The following is a 10,105-nucleotide window of genomic DNA, read 5'->3' as shown; positions in this document are numbered from 1 at the left end:
AGCTTGGAACAGTGATATGTGTCATTTTTGTTATTCAGGAATGTTTCGAATCGGTTTAGAGAAATATAGAACTACAATTATATTCGTAATTTGTCTGAAGTCATATTACTTGTATCCGTACACGTAGCGGAGTATCTATATATCGACTTTCAGATTTGTGTGATATGCATACTCGTATGTACATCATGGGAAGATCTGTTTGTTTGGTAATCCAGATAGGTATGTATATTCGTATACAAACATTGTGTAACTGTGGTAAAGGAACCATATTAAAATAATCAAACAGGTATGCGAGCCAAAACAGTTCTATGTTCTAGAACCAGTTTAGTACCCAAACCGGTAACTTAACGTTCTGTGAACTCCGGAACCGGCAAAGGTCAAAAGCTTGCAAACCGGTACGTGAACTAAAAAGTTCTGTATAATCTGGAACTTTGAATTAGTTCAAAGTTTGCAAACCGGTACGTGAACTGAAAAGTTCTGTAAGAGTCCGGAACTCGGTAATTGCATAAGTGTGCAAACTAGTTTATGAACTGAGTAATTATGCTGACTCCGGAACTCAGTCATTGCATACAAGTTTGAAAACCGGTCTACGTAATGTGTCTCAACCGATTCACGAACAATTCATATACTGGTACTATGTACATTTACAAACTACGTTGATTGTGATTCAATTGCGATTAAATTATTTCCTTGAAGTAATTTACATTTGATCAATTTTCTATTTAACACTAGACTCATTTGATCACATAATTGTGAATCAATGTTAATGTCCTGTGAACATGAAAATGGGTGTCAAGCTTTTAAGTGCAAATAGGCTAGTTTCGGCTAACCATATTGAACATAGTCTTTATACACGGTTTCGTTAAGGTTTACCTAAACATATTGTATATGTGAATAAGATACAAAGCTTTAATCTAATATTGATTGCTTGGTTCCAAAGCTATCTTAGCTTAAACCTAAATAAACCTAGGCTTGTAAGTCTATATAAGGGGAACTCTTGGCAACTGGTATCTTTGAATCCTGACACTACTTTTGGTGTGTCCTAGTTGTATCTAGAGTTGTCCTCTCCATAAACCCTTTTAGGGTTTAGCGACTATAAAGATTTCATTGGGATTTTAGAATCCAGGTCTAGTTATCTTTTATCTTGATAACTTGAGTATTCTGATCTTGATTGTTTGTAGAGCCTTTCTCCATCAATCAAGATAGATAGTAATCAACAAAGTCTCTTCATCTTATACTTTGTTGATTCCGCAAGTTTTATACTTGTGAGGTGAATAATAATTTAGGCTACACTTCAGGTTGCATAAGTACGGATTTTGAGGATAGCCAGACTTTTGTCTAAGTTGTTATCGATTTCCATCACCTGGATCTATCGTTTGATCTAATCATCCATTTAGATCGTAAATCAGGAAATCAATAAATAAGCTTAATATGTAGGAGGCAGATTTGGTTTAAAGTCTTCAATTGAGTTGAAACAACACTTAGTTGGTGCGAAATTGTCTAAGGGAATCAATTGCGCGGAATCCTAATGGGATTCAAGAGGCGTAAGGAGCGCGATTGTACCTGAATCAGTGAGAGACTGAGTTCGGGCTCAACTACATTCCAGACCGAGGTTAATTAGTTGTAGGATAGTGTTTGTAGTGGCTTAATATAATTTGGTGTTCAACCTGGACTAGGTCCCGGGGTTTTTCTGCATTTGCGGTTTCCTTGTTAACTAAACTTCGGGTGTTTGTGTTATTTCTTTTTACCCATTATATTGTTTATCTTTATAATTGAAATATCACCGGTTGTGCGTTGATCAATCATAGTAGCTAGGTCCAACCTTGTTAGTTGTAAAAGACTTGATTAATCTTTGGACATTGGTCTTTGGTACTGTCCAAGAACTCTCTTTGTAGTTAGGTTCACGGATTCAATTTTGTAAACGTTCTAACAACGAGAGACAGAGAGATATATCTCTAGGTACTTTTCTTGATTGAGTTTTTACTCTCGAGGTTGTGTTGGGTTTGTCCATACATATTTCCTAAGAAAAAATTGGTGGTGTATTTTGGTGCCCCCGGCGTTTTCAGAAAGATTAATACTGAGGAATTTCTCAAAACATTTATTCTACCTTTCGTCGGTGAAGACATAATAAATTTAACTTTTGAGCATATGAGATATCAGTTTAATTCACAAAAAGTAAAGGACACATATATCTCATAAGTTTTGAAATACATATATAACCAATAAGATTAGAATATTGCAACTCCATCTTCCAAAAACTTAGAATTTAATTAAATAAATCTAAAAACATGCAAGATGGAAATTGTAGAAAATAGATTTTGTACTCACAAATTATACTATATCAAACCCTAGTTATCATTCTCAAACATAATAATAAATTCTCACGAGAAGTTTCCTAGTACTTACAAAAAATAATAAGCATAAAATGAAGGACTAAAGTGGTTAAACGCTTTCGGATCCCTCATTGGTTTTAAGACCTTTGAGTTTGTCATCTACATCCCCTTCAAATAATATATCCTCATTGAGAAGATTAGTAACATGTGATTTCATGAGAATAAGATCATAAGAAACCCTTTTTAATTCGGTTCGCAACATATCAAGACCCTTCGTAGTTTCAACAAGTTGCAGTTTTGCTTCCTCAAATTGTTTAAGGAAGTCATAAACAACATCAGCAGAAATCATCTCTTCATGTTCAACATCTTGATGATCATATGCAACATAACAGTTCACATCAGGATGTTCTCAATAGTTTTGAGACTCAACAATATCGTCTTCAACCAGAGTTCTTTTCTTCTTCCCTTTAGTTTCAATATCGTTGCACTTCTCAAGAACTTCATCCATATTTTTGCAAGGTAAGGTGAGAGAGACAGAAGACATGCTTTATTGAAGATACCTTAGAGTGAGAGAGCTCAACCCTATAAGGACGGTATTTAAACATGCTACCAGGAAGGTATTTCAGGGTTTAAGGTCGGTTCATGACCTTTTTCCTAGAAAATAGGGTTTATGTATGGAAATTTACAAATTTCAGAAATGTACAAATAGTCCTTGTATTGTTCCTTTGAACCAAAGAGTTCTAAGTGATACAAACATAATAAGAGAGCACGGTATTTTTAAGGTATAGTACCAATATTTTATGATATAAAATTTACTCATTGAATGTTTTATCGTTAACAGAATCATGTCCTTCTTAGATCAATGAATCAATTAATTTTAGATAACAAGATAAATATCATATTCACACCAAGTAACTACCTGATAACAGTCTAACCACAAAAAGATTGTAATATACGAAAAAGATACAGCTCATCTGAATAGAACTGTTTGTAACAAATATCATACATGTTTTATCAGCATACCTTATTCAACAGGTTTTTCATAAATAAGATTCCAGTACTTGTGACTAGTCTGCACGAGGATGAGAAAAATGCTCATTAGGAGGATGATTCTTTTGTTTGAGTCTACTTTTATCTATTCTTGTTGAAAATCTACTTTGTTTATGTGAAAAGTTATCACAAAACTTGATATATCATCATGAAAAGAGACAGAGTTGGAATCTTTACCTGAGGTGCTGGAGGAATCTGATAAATTATCAATGGGATCTTTATATCTTGTAATAATCAGATCCAAGTTAGATTGTTGAGTTACTCTGTCAGATGATATTTTCCCGAGTTTCTCCTGTAATACTTGAGTGTCTTCACGAACCCATATTTGTGGATGAGTTTTTGACTTATTTTTTAAGCAAGGTTGGAACATTAGTAGAGCAACTGATATTCCTGGAATATGTTTTACCAGGGTGTGTTGTGGGACCAAAAGTTTTAGACATACAAATATCAGTCACACCTTTAAGAATCAGATCTAAGGTGTATTGGAGACGACCAAACTGATTATTTTCCAATCTTAACTTGCACTTTCTTTGAACATGTCCTTTTGTGTTGCAATTGAAACACACTTTTTGAGTTTCAGAGAGATCGGACTGGGTAGTTTTGACACACATATTTTTTGAAGATTTCTTCCTTCCTCGAGAGACAGTTTTTTATTGGTTAGAAAATTTTAATTGTTTGTCTCTAGACAAGGTATGAACACCTTGATTATTTTCTTCAGAGGAAGATTTCGTTAGATTATCATGAGACCCAGTAATAATCAAATTTTTAACACATTAATCTTAGCAGAAGCAGTTGATATGGAAGACTCTTTTAAATTACAAACGTCACAAGGAGTTGACGATGCATTCGACAGACGTTTGATTTCCAGATAATTATCTTTGACTTTAGCCTCAAGTGAGATTATTTTCAAATTCACTTCAACTTGTTCTTCAAGAAGAAGCCTTATTCGAGAGTCACGTTCATTAACCATACTTATCAAATTATTGACTTTGTGCTACACCCTATTGGCCTCAGAAGTTCGGATTCTAACATGTTTTAGAATTTCAGCACTTTCTTTGGATGCTTCCCTTTCTACTTCAGAGTCAGACTCATCGATAAGATAATAAGGATAACACTTATTAATATAGGGATGTTTTATGGGAACCAACTGTTCGTCTATATTTGAGAAGGAACTAGTCTAATTAATAGGATCCATAACAACATCGCTTTCAATTCTGGTGATACGTTTATCAGAGATAGCACTTATGTCCGTACTACAAGATTGCTTCAAACACAAACTTATGAGGTTTTAGCATGTTTTCCTTCTCCAATACCAACTGAAAATAACCGAGGGTACAAGTAAACAACCAAGTTATTCATTCGGAAACATGAATGGACTAAACTCTACAATAACTCCGAGAGTTACAACTTAATGAATCTCAATCAAGGAATAATATAAGAGTGTTTATCTCTTTCTCTCACAAGCAGTAGTACAAAGAAATAAGTCCGCGAACCTGATTATACCATGAGAGTACTTAGACGATACCAAAGATCAATCAAGTCATATCCAATAAACAAGGATGGATATATCTACTTTGATTGTTTAACGTACTAACTGTGATATTTCAATTATATAGATAAACAAATATAATGCGGAAAAAAATAACACAAACACCAGAAGTTTTTTTAACGAGGAAACCGCAACTGCAGAAAAACCCCGTGACCTTGTCCAGATTTGAACACCAAACTCTATTAAGATGCTACAAAATCTATCCTACTATAAATAACTTCGGACCCGAATGTATTTGAGCCGAACCCACCGTCACAACGATTCAGTTACATGCACGCTCCTTACGTTTCTTGAATCTCGCAAGACCTTGCGCAATTGATTCCCTTAGATGACGTCCTTTATATCCTAACCTAATTAGCGAATAATTTATAAACCAATCTTTCTCCTACAAATAAGCCTATTTTAATATCCGTTCGATCATTAGATCAGGTGAGATATGAAATCGTTCGCAGTAGACTACGTCCAGCAAACCTCAAAATCTGGTGCTTACGACTCCGAAGAGCAGCCTAGATTATTACTCACCTCATAAGAAAAGCATCAACTAGATACCAATGAAGAATTTCTTGTGGAATCACAAAATCTGAGACGAAGAACTTTGTAATTTCAATCAATCTTAGTTGTTGGAGCGAAAGCTCAAACAAACAATAGAAAGACCGGGATACACGAACTATCAAAGATAAGATAGTCGTACCTGGATTCACAAATCCCTAAGCGAAGTCTTTAAGTTGTTAAACTTAATTATGTTACTCAGAAACACTGGAAACCTACGCTAAGAGAGAATCGACTCTAGTTAGCAACTAGGACACATGGAAGTGTCGAGATTAAGTTTTCCCAGATGCTCGAGTTTCTCTTTATATACACTTTCAAGATCGAAGGTTTCTTATGATTTAAGCTAAGATAGCTTTGTAATCAAGCAAACACTTTTCACCGTTAGATGAAATTCGAATTGAGATTCGAGCTAAAATGAAGTGATCATTCTCCATCGTTAGATGGTTTAGATTGAGGTAAACAAAAATAGAATATACACTTGGATAAGGATGAACCAAAACTAAACCGCGTACGATGAATTTGTTCAAGAACGCTTGACCAAAGTTAGCCATACGAACACAATAAGATTAGTCATTTTCATCAAAAACTTTAGACATAACTTGATAAACAACTATTAATAGGTGATCAATTATATCTTATATTTTTTTAGAGAGTTTTTCAAATGCCAAATATCTCATAGAAATATTTTGAAATGCATATGGAACTATTCGACTGGGTAGGTACGTGTACCGGTGATAAAATTCTGGAGAACCCTATATATAATAACCGCAATCGCACGGTGTCTAACTAGTAGACAAAGGCAAGTACGGGTCGAATCTAAAGGGAGCGTGGAAACACTGTAATCAATATCTCTAATTAAAAGAGCAAGAAAGAATATTTTTGGATTTTTGGAATTGAAAATGAAGTAATAAAATCAGACCAAACTAACAAAGTAAATTAGCAGAGGAAATCAGTAACCAGGGTTTATAGTATCCACCACTATTTCTATTCAATTACTGAAACATAATTCATGAATTATTTTATGACCGTTCTATTGACATCACCTATTATATGTATTAGAGCCGCAAATATCATTGGGACACTTTAAGCATGACACATCAAAAGACTAAACCAAAGCATGCACCATCAAATTGTGTTAGCGAGAAAATTATACGAAACTAAATTTAGGTTCTCAAATAATACCCGGCTATTCTAAGCACACCCCATCAAAGGATTTAACCCAAGCATGAAATATCAAATAAGTAGACAAATATATTTTTGATCCTATTGATTAAGCTCAAACGTTACTGTATTGTACAGAACCGGTGAAGCAGTAACTAATTCCATCATTAAATAAATATATAAAATCATGGAATTAATTTATTCAAATAAAAATAGCCTCAAAACCATATGTGTTTCAAATCAAAGTGGTCTAATGTTCAAAAGTAGCTTCAACATAAATCCTAATTATAAAAATCTAGCAAGACATAATTATGGGTTTCTTGGAACCCATTAAAATGAATAAAAAGAGAAAGATAATTTAAACCGTTATCGCCGTCGTCACCGGGCGATCGATCCTCTTCTTCTTCTCCTGCTTTGTCTTCTATGCCTTCACGACTCTTCCTCCTTCTCTGTTCCAGTAGCCGCAACTTTTTGTTATCGGAACTCCTCCCCTCCCTTCAGAGTATGTCTAGGTTGAAATATAACATTCAAATTCTTCTATGGACCGACACCAGCAACACCAAAGTCCGGTCCATTATTAATTCCAATCGCCAAATCCAAACACAAAATCTCGTCACCAGCTAGCCATGCAAACTCAAATCCCTGCACTGTTGACCATCACTGGCTGCAACTTTCACACGAACCCAAGTACCATTCTCTGAAAGAATCACAACAACAACAACTCCATCTTTAGTCCATTCAAATCTCACTTGGCTAAAGGGACTCGAGCACACAACTGCAGTTACAAAGCTTCTTACTTCATCGACTGCAACAGCTCTGACCATCTTCGATACTGCAACCATCCAACCCATCTCGCCAACTTCTTCCTCAACACTCTTGCCTTGGTAACCCATCACTAATGCCTGCACCGATTCAACAATTCAACTCCAGCCAACTCCACGGTGTCTTAATCATTCAGAACCAACCACAGTTACCATGACAGCAACAACCTATCTCCATCTTCGAATCCTTCCATTCATCACTTCCCTTCTTTACTCTGTCGACATCAAAGATTGCCTATCGGCATAACCACACATCAGTTCCACTTCACTCTATCTCATTTTCACGACTCAAAACTGCCCCAAGTTACCAGCGTACCAGCCAACACTCATCTCAACTTTTCTTCCTTATAATGTCCATCGAACTCATGGCTATAAGCATCACCAGCAGCACCGAGTCAGTTCTCAACTGAATTTCAGCTATCAATAAACTCTACTGACTACAACCATCTCAGTTCGAGTCATCTTGAGAATACAGCACCACCAATTGTTATCCAATCAACAGACCCCACCAGTTGGACTAAATACACCACCTTCACTTGGTATGACAATGTCTCTATTCCTATGATCACAACTATCAAGTTAATCATCATTCTCCATACACATTGATTCATTAGCTAAAGCGGTTTCATCATAAATATCAAGAGTACTAGAAAAATTAAAACTTGTCTCCTCGATAAGACCACAATCTTTTACCGACTGCATTAGTTGAGCAATCGATAAAGCATTTTGTTCAGCAAGTTGAGCAATATAATCATGGCTTTTACTAAGCTCGGTAAAAAATAATTCATTAGCTTTGGTCTGTTCAGCAATGTCAATATTGAGGCGTTCTAACAAAAATAGTTGTGATGCAGATGGGTCACAGTAAGATTGATCATCTCTCTCATACTGTGACGGAAAAGTGTATGAATAATAATTGGAATCAACTCATTGTGGCTCATAATCAGGGTAAGGTTGGTAATGATCATAACCTTCACAAGGTCCGGAATGATCACACCTATGAAAATAATTCCAATAATTATTTACACACCCGGCAGGTTTCTGATAATCAGAAGGTGCATATGCATACTCCTCGGGTGAAATATCAAACGACTCATCTGTCTCAGCTCTTTTGATAAGATTCCATAAAGCTATAAAAGAAGTCAACTCACTGGAAACCATAATACAAAGTAAATTTTTCCCAATAACTCACCTTGCAAAAGCTTTGCGAGAATATCAAGTACTTACTTTAGGCCTGTTGTTGACTCAAATAGCCGCTCTTCAGACAAAGATACCTAAAAAAATTAAATAAGCTACCTAAAAATAGGGCTGAACATGGTTTCGGTTTTCCGCTGAAACCGGACCGAACCAGACCAATTAGGAAGAAACCAAACCGAACCATTTACTAATGGATTGGCTATGGCGTAGAAAGTGGAAAACCGATAGTGTTGGTTTTGGTTTGGTTTGACCACTAAAACCGAACCAAAAATCATTGGAAAACCGATTAATTTTTAAACTTACTTTTTACCTTGATTTACAAGTATTAGATTCTACCCATTGATTTAGAGGATAAATAGAAACCCTAAATCTAATATTTCATTATAATACTCTCCCTATTTCTCCTCCTCTTAGTCGCCTCCCTTCTCCGCCCCTAACTATAGCAGCCACTGCTGCTACTCGACTTTCTACTTCCCTTTTTCCTTCTTTTTTGTTTGTCAATAACTAAATTAAGATATATTATATATCTTCTTTCGATCTCTAGATTTAGAGTATGCTTTAACTATTCTTGATTTTTTTTTGTCTGTAAATTTGCGTAAACCAATACTATCGGCAGTTACGATTTTTTTATCTGTAAATTTGTGTATTTGTTTTTTGTTTGAGTCGTTTGACATAATTATTGGTTAACCAAAAACCACTGGGACAAACCGAAACCGGATGGAACCATTTGGAAACCGAACCAATGGTTAATGGATTGGTTTGGTTTAGATTTTTAGAAAGCGATAGAATTGGTTTTGGTTTGGCTAGAAACCGAACCAAAACCGACCATGAACAGTCCTACCTAAAAAGAACTAAATGAAAATACAAAAAAAAAGTTAAAAAAACTAAACTATGTACAAAAAAACAAAACAAAATAAAAATAATAATTATGTACAAAATACCAATTACAATATTCCACAGTTCAACCTTATTTACAACCTTATTGACCATCACCTCCGCTAGTAGCTTCAGAACTCACTGCCATTCATTACTCCGGCATAATTTCAGTTCAATCATTCGTATCTCTGTGTGTTCTCGTCACCAAGATACCCCAAAATTTCGCTTTGCTTCCATCTTCTCAATCAAGACCAAAATAGGGTAAGAACCCATCTCTGCCAGCAGCTTTTCGGTAACCACCAGCACCACTGCCTCTTTGCTCCATCGACCGCAGAACAACTGCATCGACTTCAGTTCGAGTAGACTATCGATGCCATATCCATTCTCGTACACATCCATACAACTGTTCATCTTTGTTGCCGGCATAAAATTCAGCTGCGTCATTGCCACGAAGTATTCATAGATAACCACCACTGCCAATCTTTCCCGACCAGAATCACTTCAATCATTCAGCCAGAGAACCCCCACTGATTCCATCCATTAACAATGAGCTCCACCTCTACTGCCAACTC

Source organism: Papaver somniferum, chromosome 6 (assembly GCF_003573695.1).
Source record: "Papaver somniferum cultivar HN1 chromosome 6, ASM357369v1, whole genome shotgun sequence".
Taxonomy (NCBI): Eukaryota; Viridiplantae; Streptophyta; class Magnoliopsida; order Ranunculales; family Papaveraceae; genus Papaver; species Papaver somniferum.
Note: the sequence above shows the minus strand (reverse complement) of the source record.